We start from the raw sequence: 13,308 nt of genomic DNA, 5'->3' as shown, positions 1-13,308 counted from the left end.
GGCAATTCATAATTTGTTGTTGTTATCTCGAATTGCCTTTGTGTAGCAGAACCTTAAAAGCAACCTTAAAAACAGTCAGATATAGAGGATAATCCTGTATCATGATTATAATTTAGTTTGAAACATGGGGGGACACCATCTTAAATGGGCCCTTAATATCAATGTGCTTTCTAAACACAATGAAATCAAAGATAAGCTTTGATAAATACTTATGATACTTGTCTGACTGTATGTGGTCAAAAAAAAACTTGACTTCATGAAAGAATCCTATGATTTTAAATGAAAACAAAAGGAATTCAATTGTACAGTGCAGCAAAACTGGAACAAATGTGGCAAGTAAATAGAGGCTTTAAATTATATCTTGAATGCTAATATAAAGTGAGCTTAGTGATTATACCTTGTAGAAGCCATGGCTATATAAAATAATGAAGCTTTTGAAGTTGATAAAATCTAAGCAGATAAAATGATTTAAATAAAGTAAGGGTTTCTTTTTAATCCGGTTTAATATAAAGTATGGGATCTGGCAAAAATACAGTCAGCTTACTCTGAAACAAACTATGATAAGATAATAGTTATATCATCCCACCTGTACACATTCGATAAGCTGGCTGCAATGTGGCATAAATAATAAAATGTAACATTAAAGGTTTGTAAATTTGCAAATATGCTTCCTACATATATAATCGCTCACTGCATGGCTTGTATGATGATGTCACCCTACTGCGGATATATCTAAAGCTTGCTATGTTTTTCCTGGAATGTGTGTTTTTATAGATCAGAGATGCCATGGGCTGCTGTAAACTGGAAAACTCCCTGTTCCTGCTTGATATTTTAGACCCAGCTTTTCCTTCATTGTCACCATGGAACATCTGTACTAAGGCAATGTTGCAGCAAAACTGATGCAAACAGCATAATTTTCATTTTGTGACACTTACCACAGGGAAGCCAATATCCCAGTGTGGAGAAGCCAATATCCCAGTGTGGAGAAGCCAATTTACCATTGTGGAGAAGCCTCTGAAACTGCAAAGGATCTATGCCATTGTGAAATGATTGTACTGTTCAATGTCATTTATTGATTTCTTCCCTTTGCATCAATTTCTTCCTCATATGAGTCAGTTTCAATTTAGGGTATATCAAATGGAGGATCTAGGAATTAGTTAATAATAATAAAGTGCAAACAATATTAGCCAGTAGGAAAGAAAATCCCTGACCCGCAGAGATTACAATAAAAGTTGTGTGTTAGGAGACATAGAGACAGAAGGTGAGGAAATGCATGTAATAAATGGCAATGCTTGGCCACAATGGTTGGTAGGAGACACTATGGATGTGGAGAGTAGCATTTAGTCTGTGCTATTGAAATGCTTCATTAAAGAGATGAGTTTTAAGGTTTCACACTGGGGAGAGAAGGTGCTTGGCGTATACTGAGTGTGAGGGAGTTCCAAAGGTAAGGGGCAGTGTGGGAAAAAGGTTTAAGGTGAGAGAGCAGTAGCGGTAAAAGGGGTTGGAGGAGACAGTTATGGGTAGGGAATAGGAGAAGAACAGTGGCATAATGAAAGATCAAAGCTGATAAATGGAGAAGCAGATGAGTGTAGAGCCTTAAAAGGTAAGATGAACTTTGTAGGTGATCCTACATTTAATGAGAAGCCACGAGAGGGATTTAAGGAGGAGATGAACAGGGACTGTTTTGGGAGAAAGTGAAGTTATTCTAGGAGCAGAATTTTGGATTGATTGCAAAGGAGAAAGTTGTGAGGCAGGGAGGCCAGTTAGCAGTATGCTACAATAATCCAGACGGGAGAGGATAAGAGAGCGCATTAGAGGTTTAGCATTAGATTGATAGAGGAAAGGGTGGATCTTGGCAATATTACGGAGGAAGAAGCAACAAATTATAGCTTGCTGCTACAGTACATATCTAGATGTCATACCTACATTTGTGAGTAAAGTAGAATCTTCTAATTATTGTTCAAATGAACAAGAAGCAAAACAATCTGATTTGACAACGAATGACACAAAAACATCTTGCACTTGCATACATTTTCATAAAAACTAAAATCACAGAACATCTTGAATAATTTCCTATTATCAATGTTAAGGAAGATGACTCAGGGCACTACGGATTTGAAACTAATTTATTTGGTCAGTATTTCGACTGATCTGTCACCTTGAAAAAGGCCACTGTGACGGCCGAAACGTCAAAATTCTGACCAAATAAATTAGTTTAAAATCCGTAGTGCCCTGAGTCATCTTCCTTTGCATGTATTCTGGATCTCAGACAGGTATTCCCTGAACCAGGAGCACGGGTAACCGTATGTATTATTGTTACTATATAAATTGGTGTGCAGCATAAAATCCAATTTTTCTATTTTCAATGTTGACATTTCTGATCCTCTTCCTCAGCGTCTTTCATTTATGTACTGTTTGTCATGGTTTTATCGTATTTGAATATTGTACTATGCTCAGCACAAAGTAAGCACAAAGTAAGCACAAAAGGACTAATGTCATCAAGAGTGACCTGCCCACAAAGGTACAAATAATGTCATGGAATGTTACAAGCTTGGAGAGCCCATGAGTGGGGCCAGCCATTAAAAGCCCATAGGGAGACTGAAAAACTTCCAGAGGAAGAAGCAGGGCCCTGTTGAGGTAGGTAACAGCACTCCCCAGAATTCTCTGAACTTTACCGTGGTGGTGATTGTTTCCTACTCCCTCCCTTCTTGCCATGCTTTTGACTTCAGATTTGTGTGTCAGGAAGATTGGGGAGCATGCTATATGTATCTCTGAAGGGCTTTCCACCACCCCCTTCATTGATCTCCTGTGACCATGCTACAGTAGTTGAAACATGTGGTCCATGATAAGGCAATCAATAGAAATGTAAGGGAGACAGATGTGATATTTCAGAGAGAGAAGTGCTAGCACAAGAAGTCATGCTCTTAAGCTGGAGGGTGGCAGGCTAAGGGCAAATGTGAAGAAGTACTTCTTCATGGAAAGGGTGGTGGATTTGTGGAAAAGCCTCCCCACAGATATGGTAGAGGATAATAGAGTAAGGGAATTCATACATGCTTGGGATAAATATAAGGCTATCCTAAATATGAAAGAAACCCCAAATATCAAAAAGGTCTGAGGTTTACAGTATAGAGGAAAATGGGCAGTCAAGGTTTGCCAAATGATTCTATTTCTGCCGTCAAATTCTATGTTTCTATGAGGGGAAGCATAGGCAATGTATGTGGTGTGTGTGTGTGTGTGTGTGTGTGTGTGTGTGTGTGTGTGTGTGTGTGTGTGTGTGTGTGTGTGTGTGTGTGTATTCAAACAGTATCTATCTATCTATCTGCTATATTATGTATATAATTTTAGGATTCATAGATTACGAAAAAGCATTTTAGTCTGTCTACAACAAGAATGCCACACCATTTGATTACATGAAAATACATGAAAGGGTGTCACCACAGTTTTTCCCAGCAACAATAAAAGAAATGTTCACGACATTGAGCTTGGAAGAAAAAGGAATCAAAATCATTAATGCATATTTGAGTCACCTACAACTGGCAGACAACATTGTTATTTTTGCCACCAGTCCAGAAGACCTCCAGCAACAAATCAGAGAACTCACGAAGCATGTAAGAAGGTGGACCTACGTGTGAATCTCAGCAAGACCAAGGTGATTTTCAACAAATGTGTAAAATATACAAAGATCAAAATAAATTAAAGAAAAAACAAGTAGTCGAAAACAATGTTTACTGTTTATCACCAATTATCAATGGATGGGAACTTGTCAAATGAAATCCATAGGTGAATGAAGATGGGATGAAGATCAGTTGGATGACACAAGACAATCTTACAAGGGAACCTTCCACTGTGACTCCAGAGGAAAGTGTTTGGCCAGCGTATTCTTCCTGTGCTCATACAGTATATGAATGTGAAACTTGGACCCTACAGTAAATGCGACTCAAAGAAGTATTAAGAGGTGTATGCTGGGTATTACCTGAAGAGACAGGAAAAAAATAAATGGGGCCAAAAGCAAACAAAAGAAATGACCATTGTTGGTCGACGATGGTACTCGGCTGGATTCCAAAGGCAATCAAAAGATCAAGACGACAACAAAAAGTAAGATGGGAAGATGAAATTAGGAAATGTGTTGCAGCAAGATGGAGAGGCTTGCAACCGCAGTGCCTGGAAGATCTTTGGAGAGGCCTTCATCGAGCAGTGTATCAATAAGGGCTGTAGATAATTATGATCTACATGTTTTTATATAATAGATTGTTTATTTATTATTTTAACATCTCCTTATTTGCTCAGCCTCTTAATTACCCTTTCCCTACCGACTAGTTCAGTGTTCTCCTCCCACCTGCACTTGTGCTTTTCCATTTACTCCCTGAAAGGTAGAAGGGGGAAAATCAGGCAAAAACACTTCTTTTCATTGTGTTTGCTCCTAAACTGGAATTGAAAATGAGGTTTTGCCTGTTTTTTGACTCAGTCTTGGTACGTTAGGCTGAGCTGGGGTTCAGTGCTATTAGAAATGTGGATGTTCTGGGGGTGTTTCCCCTGTCCACACCACACCTGCCCATGTCTCTTACAAAATGTAAGTAAACTAAAGTAAGAAATGTTATAGTATTTAGCATTCTTATACTATCATAAATTCTAATTCGAGATAGAGAAATGAAAATAAATATAAATGCATAAACCAGTAAATGTGGGATAAGGAGCACCAGATTCATGAAATAAAATGACAATTCAAAGCATTTTTTTTTTTTCTGTAATAAATATGGTGCATTTTTTTTCACCAAAACTGCTAACAATTCCAAATCGGCTGCTCTGCATTCAGATATAATTAGGGGTCTAGTTACTTTCTGCTATGTTCACCAAAATACAACATTGGTGTATGTGAATGTGTGAAATCACTGGACAAAGTAAACATTAGTTAAGATACTGAAATAAATAAAACATGGTAAATAAATGTGATTAAAGCTGTTAAAAGCCAAAATAAACACATAATTGTTTTAGGGAGAAATGAAGTAACGGTTATAGAGGGTGATATAGCATGTAACAACTGCATCTATATTTCAGGCCTACGTGCATAATTGATCATGATGGAAAAAAGATCTGTTAACAGGCCTTGGCTGCTGTTTAGGCAGGTTGTAGATTTCTTATAGAACTATTGGTATTCTGCAGATTTATAATAGAGGTGCAAATTAGTTTGCTTTTGGTTTTTGTGGCAGAACAGAAATCATACTGTAGAGCTAGCAGCATGACGCCCATTGCTTTGAAATCACACTGCAGGGGTTCTGGTTGTTGCTCCAATTGCTGTGACTAAGGGCTTGTATTGTCTGGCCCAGATGAAAATCAAAGTATAAGCCTGGGTGCTGGCTGCCAATAAAACTGAGTGGAAAAATAGAAACAAGCTGGATTCGTCATTTTGTTGCAATGAAACCTAGACAAAAATAGCAAAAATGAAAGCATTTATTTATAATAATTATTACATGTTAAATGATTTCCTGAAGGAGGCTAAGATCGATAGATGGATATTTGTTGTAAGTGTTTGTGTAGTGTGACCTTAAATGATTTGCAAACCTGAGTTTGTGTTTTATTGTGTGTCGTATAATTAATACAACTTTTCATTTTGGTAGGGGGGGATGTTGTGTAACATATTGCTTGACAAAACTACCCTATCACCATGTAACTGAAATGGAAAAAAAATGAACCAAGTTTATTGCAGACTGCCTACATATGGAGTATGAATCCATATGATATAGTTTGTCAGGTCATACAATTTGGAAGGGTTCATATACTACATCAGGTTGTTGTAATGAAATGTTATAGGAATTGGAGTCTGCCTGCAGTGCAGATATGGGCATATTTAATCTTATAGTAACTTAATATATCATTGTCTGTATGATTTAAATATAGCTATTTTCTCAGACCCCATCAGATTCTGGAAAAAAAACATGTACATTGTCAACCACTACATGAAAATAGAAGTAGCAAAATTCCAAAAGAAAACAATGTGAATGTACTGTATGTATGTGGGGGCCTCAGGTGATGCAGATAATTTATATTAGTGTTTCCTCAGCCCTGCGTTTTTGTCCAGATGTGGCTGACAGCCACCTGTGGGCAGTACTCACCTTACTGGTAAATAAAAAGCAGGAGCATGGCTGGAAGAGAAGGAGGATGATCATCACACACAGCTGACTTAAAGCTTACTCTGGACTCCACAGCAGTCTGAGCAGGGAGAAATGTTTAATGGCCATAACATACCCATCCATCTGCAGGTGCACTAAGGGCTATATTTCCTAAATGTCAATATTTAACAATTTCGCAATATCAGGGGATAGTGCTATTTTTTCTTAATGGCCTATCCATTAAAGCTGTATCACCATTGGTAAAGCAGTGATAAGTGTCTTTATAGTGTGGTGATATTTTTGCATATATTTTAATGCGGGCTATGCAAATGAGCATGCAAATTAATAATTATTGCAAAAACTATTCACGTTATTCACTAAAGTATGCCATCAGTCCTCACTCTTTGGTGTTCTTGGATTTGAACCTCTCAGTGGATAAGGATATGAATATTTTTACGAACACACACTTTAAAGATGTGGTTGTTAACTTTGATGTTCATGCAAAAAGCAACCACCACCACAAATGGTTGAACAATATTTCCATGGGGCAATTCCACTGTATGGAACATAAGGCGTTTCTTGAACAGTCTCAAGTCCTGCTTGATACATTTGTGGCCAAGGACTATAACAAAGTAGTAGTTATGATCTCTTTTGAAAAGGTTAGGCAATGAACAGAGATGTTCTTTTGGTGGAATCGAAGGCTAAGAGTCGGTCTAAAGGGCTATTGCCTGCAAAATCTTGTACTGGGGCACATAATAAGAACTGTACCAAAGATAGCATTGACCTGATGGGCCCAAGTTTATTACTAAGTATAGTAACTCGGCACGCCATGTACAAAACATACTAAACAAACATTGGGATGTGCTCTGTTGTGATGCCTATTTGGGACCCATACTACCAAAAAGGGCCCCTGTGATGTTTAGGAAAGCTATGAAAGAATGCAACTTAAATTTTATTTCCAATATGCACTTTCGTAATGTAATTCCAATACAATATGTGAATCGATTCGACATCCTTTACATCATGTCTAGTATAAACTGAGTATAAATACAAGGGTATACAAAACTTGGTTGTGTGGAGGAGGGGGGAGGGGGGACAGGGAAAGGGTAAGGGTAACCTCCACTCCAGAATGAATTCTCCCCTATTTATATTACTACAGATGTAGTCTGTTTGTATCTGAGATTTACCTTAACCGAGCCTGTCCCTTACTTGAGATTTTCCAAGAACTTTACGCGAGTTATCCGCGATTTAACCTGGGTGAAGTGAGACCTGAAGGCGGGCAGAAATTCGATATGGGGCGTTATATGCAATACCAGCCAGAATCTTAAGCCGGTGATTGCGAGTTATTGTGTCCCCTCCCGTCTAGCTGTAGGAAAAACTGGACTGCATGTTACATGAGGACAAGGACAAGGCTGAATGTGTACTGCATGTTACATGCTGACAAGGGCTAGGTTGAGTGACACTCACTGTACTGCATGTTACATGAGGACAAGGGCTAGAAACCCTTAGTACTTTATGTACAGTACTACTGTAAGTGTATTACATTTACTGCTAAAGCACAAAAATGTCTTAAAACAATGAAACCAGTGAACACATTATAAAACAAAACTTATTTTTTATTATATGAAAAACATTCCCAGTACATTTTTAGTTGATTATTGTGAAATTAATTAAACAAGTGTTCATCCCCATAGCCATGGGTGTTCCAGGGAAGACGCCTTTTATGCCTTTAAAAGGCATTGATGTTGTCTTTCACAGCTCGGAAAAGAACCGGGGTATAATGAAATTACATTTTATTTTGTCCATAATATTTCTGCGCAAGGCAGGACTTTGCTGCCCCTATTGCCATCATAATAAACCACCTTAAACCACTAAAGATACAGCTCATAACCGACATGTTTTTTCATAATGAGAAGGGCTAGTATGGTAACTTTTCCAGCACTTCTGGAAAAGTATTTTCCAGTATGTCTGCAGAAGGTTTGTTAGCTTCATGTTTGGATCGTGCCCATATTGAGTTGCATTTGAAGCTGTACTCTCCTGGGTGCCGCAGGTCGTGCAGCAGGTGTGCATATTTCAATGGGCGAGGATAGATGTCTGTGGGGCTTCATATTTGCACCTGTACACTTCTGGGTGCCGTGGATGTTGGTGGAAGAGGTGTGCTTCTGTCAGTGGGTGAGGGTAGAGTGTCTGGTATGATGCTTTCCTCCCGTGGTGTGCGTTGTCTTGGTGGTGTGCAGGCCAATTCTGGTGAAGAAGGTGCAGGTGGTGGATGGCATTCCTCCAGGTCACCCTCATGCTCCTGCGACAGACATACAGGAGGAGGGACAGAAACAAAATAATAGAGCCCAGCAATGTCATTGTCAATGTTGCCCATGCCCTCTCCATCACCTCCATTCTCTCCAAAAGTTGATCCAACTTTGCCTTCATTCTTTCCCTGTATTGCTGTGTTGTGTTGCAAATTCTTCCGTAGTCACTTAAAGATTCCAGTATGTGACCTATGGAGCTGGGGCTGACGGTGTGATGGTGTAATAGTGTTCTCTCTCTAAGAGGCTGTGTGATCGTAGGGGGACTTCGGTGGGACAAGGGAAGTCTTGTTCTGCTTCAGTTGTCAGAAGGCTGTCTGGTTGTGCATCAGTGCAGCAGGGGATGTCTGGTTTAGGTTCTGTTGTCAGAGGGCTGTCTGCTTCAGTATCGGTGCGGCAGGGGACATCTGGTTCAGCTTCTGCTGTCAGAGGACTGTCTGGTTGTGCATTGGTGGAGCAGGGGACGTCTTGTTCGTGTTCTGTTGTCAGTGGGCCATCTGGTTGTGCATCAGTGTGGGAGGGGACGTCTTGTTCGCTTCTGTTGTCAGAGGGCCATCTGGTTGTGCATCAGTGCAGCAGGGGATGTCTGGTTCGGCTTTGGTTGTCATGTGGATGCCTGGCTGTGCATAGGTGGTCCTGGGGACTTCTTGTTCATCTTCAGCTTGGGTAGACCGAGGGTCGTATGGTTCGGCAACGTTCGCTTGAACCCATTCAATGTCCTTTTGTATGACCGTTCCAATTTTCTTCCTGGAAAAGCCCGGTCCAGGATGTTTAGACTTGGGAACTTTTAGTGCCTTTTCCTTAGTCACCGTAGGCTTTTTGGCCATCTTTTCCTTTGGCACGCAGACAACTGCTGCATTTCTCTTTCTATTCTCAGGGACAGCAGCAGTTAGCCGCTTGTTGCGTGTGTAGAATTGGGACTGATCCATGTCAGAAGATTAAGTACAATACAGTATCTGGACAGAAAGCAGTTGTTTCAGAGACAGATCAGCCATTGTGGAGGACATCCATTTTGGTTGGCCTTTTATGCACTGTATCCCGACTCAATGATACAGGTGTTAAAAGAGGGTGTAAACATTAACGTTACATGACAAATGTTGTGCATACTTTACTGAATGTTCACTGTGCTTTGTTTCATTTCTTTTCAAAAGCAGCAATGCCCAGAACAGTTATTTCAAAGGAGATGAGCATGAGAATACGGCAGACGTACCTGATAGGTCAACAAATAACCCAAATCCAATACAAAATACAAAAAAGACAAAATACAGAACTCTTAGATTATGTAAAAGATATATTAGGCCACTAAGCCCCTATTCTTACTTACAAGTAAGAAATGAATAGTGCAGCATCAGAGGTATGGCGTCTCCACATTAGAGGACACAGTTCCATTCAGATGTACATCCACAAAGTATACTACGTTAGTATTGTCTCTGTATGGGTCACCTTATGGTGACCTTGTGTCCTACTTGATGTTCTCACATCAGGGGTGCCGGTTGGTCACCGCGTCTGCAGGAACGCTCGGGAACACTGCCTTTGCCTGCAAGAGCAGGGTTCCTCCGTGCTATGCTCCTTCAAGTTCTTCCGGTTTACGATTTTCAAGCCCTGTACTGACGTGTTAGCGTCTGACGTTGTGGTGTATCAGCAAAGAACCTCCATTGGCTTAGGTTTGCACTTACCCGCCTCATACGATCTTCCCGGGGTGAAGGCCCTCTCCCACCAACCCCACCACTCTGACCCCAGGTGCCATCTTTCTTCTTTCCCACCACATAGAGCAAATCGGTAGCAAAAATAGCAGCAAATGGTGGGCAAAGAATATTAATAAGAAGGGCTGTCTGGCTGTCTGGTACCGGGCTTTCTTGTCTATTCCCTCCCAATGGAACTGCCAGAACCATTTTTCTTCCCTGTGTCTCATCTCCTGCTGCCACCGCCACCTCCTCTCATCCCTCCGAAACGCCTGCCTCTCTGCAATCTTCAAATGCCGTCGCTTCCAAATCGCCTCTGCCGCCTCGTCCCTTTAAGACCTCACACAATGTAAGAGCTGGGCTGGATCCATTGCTGTCATAGCTAATCGAACTGTTCAGGCCAAAATTCAGTACTGCAACTTTAAATGTTGAATTTTTTTTGCAAATGGACACTTTCTCCTTTAAGGGCTTAATTGGTCTCAATTGGCTTCCTTTTCCTGGCGGCCACGAGAGGATCCCCTCACTTCTCACCAGGGTGGTTCCAGGGCAGATTCCTCTTCCGAACCTCGGGAAGTACTTTTTTCAGGGAGCTCAAGTTTCTTCCGGATGGTGTCCCCCTCAGCTAGTTCTTTTAGAATGTTAGTCCTTCCATTTTTTATTACTAGCAATCCAAATGGAAAGATTCATCTGTACCTCAGCCTCTTCTGAGCTTTAATTTACAGCGCCTTCTGAGGGTCGTTGGGGATAGATCCTGGAAGACCTGAAATTTTATTTTTTCAAAGGACAAATTATTAACTCTTGTGATTTGACACAGGGCTTCTTTGGTCTTAAAATAATAGAAACAGAGGATAATGTCTCTAGGGGTGTCCCCTAGCTGCGGCCTACTCGTTATGGCCCTATGGCATCTGCCTAGTTTAATTTCAGCCTCAGTCTTGTCAGGTACAGTAGCATGTTGTTGAGACATCTTGAAATTAAGTCTTCTACCTCTAAGACTGTTTAAGGCACCCACGGAATCCACTCCTTGATAAAGTGTTTTTAACACGAAACGCGTAGGAGGGTGAGTGCCTCCACTTTTTTAGATGGATCAATAAAGGAATATTTTTAATACTACCTGTTTGAGACCCACTTTTGGCTGTTGCGCCAGAATCACCTTTTTTCTCAGATTTACCTCACTACTCCAGGCTGCACGCTTACCATGACTTCAGGATTAAGAGATTTCTGTGAGTACTTTCTTATTCATGATTACTCAATGTGGGTCTAGGGACCATCCCAATGAGGGTCTGATGGTTTTTTTTTTAGCCTTACACCTTACCCTTCAGGGAATATTGACCCACCTGGGGACTTTACTACTTATAAGCAGTTTATCCATATCCTTATCCAGTCCTGTTTTATGCATACATATTGAAGGGATTCAGTGCTGAAGCGCCTTTGTCATTTGGAATTGGGTCTATTTTCAACATCCTCTTGCCGCTCTGTTAGGTCCGCTACTTGTCCCTTCAGGTAAGTCGTTGTTTTTATATTTTTATTAAGAGCTTTAATCGTGGAGTCTAACTTTTTCTCCAGCTCATCAGTCCTTCCTCCTGCAGTAGCAATATATCTCCTCATTTCCCTCATCTTCTCCTGAAACATACTTCTCAGGTCCCCAAAGAGCCTTTCAATATCTGATTTTGTGACCATATTTTTGAGGAATGACAGATTTCCCACCTCTAATAGTTCTCTCTCAGGGTCAGAGCTTCCATTGTCCCCCTCATCCGGTAACTCCGCTGTTTGCGCTGAATCCATTCTTTTAAAATAAATACGGATATATTTTCTTTGCCTGAGCCCTCGTAATCATCACTGGGTGTTAAGTAACTGATCCGTACTTAAATCAGTGTGAGTAGTGCATTTTTAATGGTTTTTCTCAGCTGTTATTTGCCTGGGCGAAACAGAGCTGTTAGATTAGACCTCCATGCCGTCACGCATGCGCCATTAATATTTTTATTAATAAATTATTGTTTTAATTTAGCTTGCATACATCCACAGTATTGTTTTTGTTCTTTCCACCTATATTTGGGATCTGTATTACACTGTTTGTCATTTATATTGGTGTCTTTCAAATGCCTTAAAAGGGTTTCTTTATGTATTTTTTATGTATTTTAGTATGGTTATTTTATATACTGACCAATGGATATTTTCAAGATTGGACTGTATATAATATTGATTGGTTCTTAGATTATGGATGCTGGCATTGTCTGATATTTTTATAAGATGGATTCCATCAAATCACATTTCATGAAATACATAAAAAAAAGATTGATCAACGGAGGGTTAATCTGCCCTGTAATTATATTCTGTTGTTCCTACCAAATTAGTTGCTTAGTTACCTCAAACTATTTAAGGGAGTCTCTCTGCTTGGTCCGTCATTCCTGAGGAAGTCACATGGTAGTGACAAAACGTGTAGGGTTTATGCAAGAGACACCGATGTCATTCTGTTTGATCGCGATAGGTAGACCCGCTGCCCGTGGTCTAGTGAAGAGAATAGCTATTAACTGCCCCTGCTAGGACTATCTTGGTGATCCGGCCCCTTTGGATCCAGCTCCCAGTTTGTGCAGTGGAGATAAAGGCTTTTCACTGCCCCTGTGAAGACTATCTCTGAGGTTGTTGCCTTTGGATCCATGTCTCTGTCGTTTGTATACCTGGACACTTACCTGTTGGTCATGTTTCCTGATGTTGGGATGGTGCTGCCTGGTGATTATATAACACCTAAATGCTTTCAACTCTATAATGTTTGTGAGTGCAATTTAGTATTCCTACTTTTTACCTTTAATTATTACACCTTTATGCGCTATGGAACATGCACACTCTTTTTTTCTTTTCTAGATATGTATCACAGTGGTTCTCCCTGAAATTTATTGTTATCATCCAGGAGGACATTCCTTACCCCTCCTCCTGTATACCACAGTCTTATTTGTTATACCTGTGAGATTTATATTGTACTATTGGGACACCTATTAGTATGTTATGGGAACAATTATATTCACTGTTTTTCAGTATATTGTATCGACTGTTCACTTTATATTTGACACTCCACATATTTTAGCTTATTCATAGAAGATATTGTTACACATTTCACTTTGTTTCACTTTCACACAATCATTTTATATTGGCACTACTATTTATTTTGTGTGTGTATATATATATATATATATCACAGTATATATATCATCTTTCCTGCCT

Source organism: Ascaphus truei, chromosome 1 (assembly GCF_040206685.1).
Source record: "Ascaphus truei isolate aAscTru1 chromosome 1, aAscTru1.hap1, whole genome shotgun sequence".
Taxonomy (NCBI): Eukaryota; Metazoa; Chordata; class Amphibia; order Anura; family Ascaphidae; genus Ascaphus; species Ascaphus truei.
Note: the sequence above shows the minus strand (reverse complement) of the source record.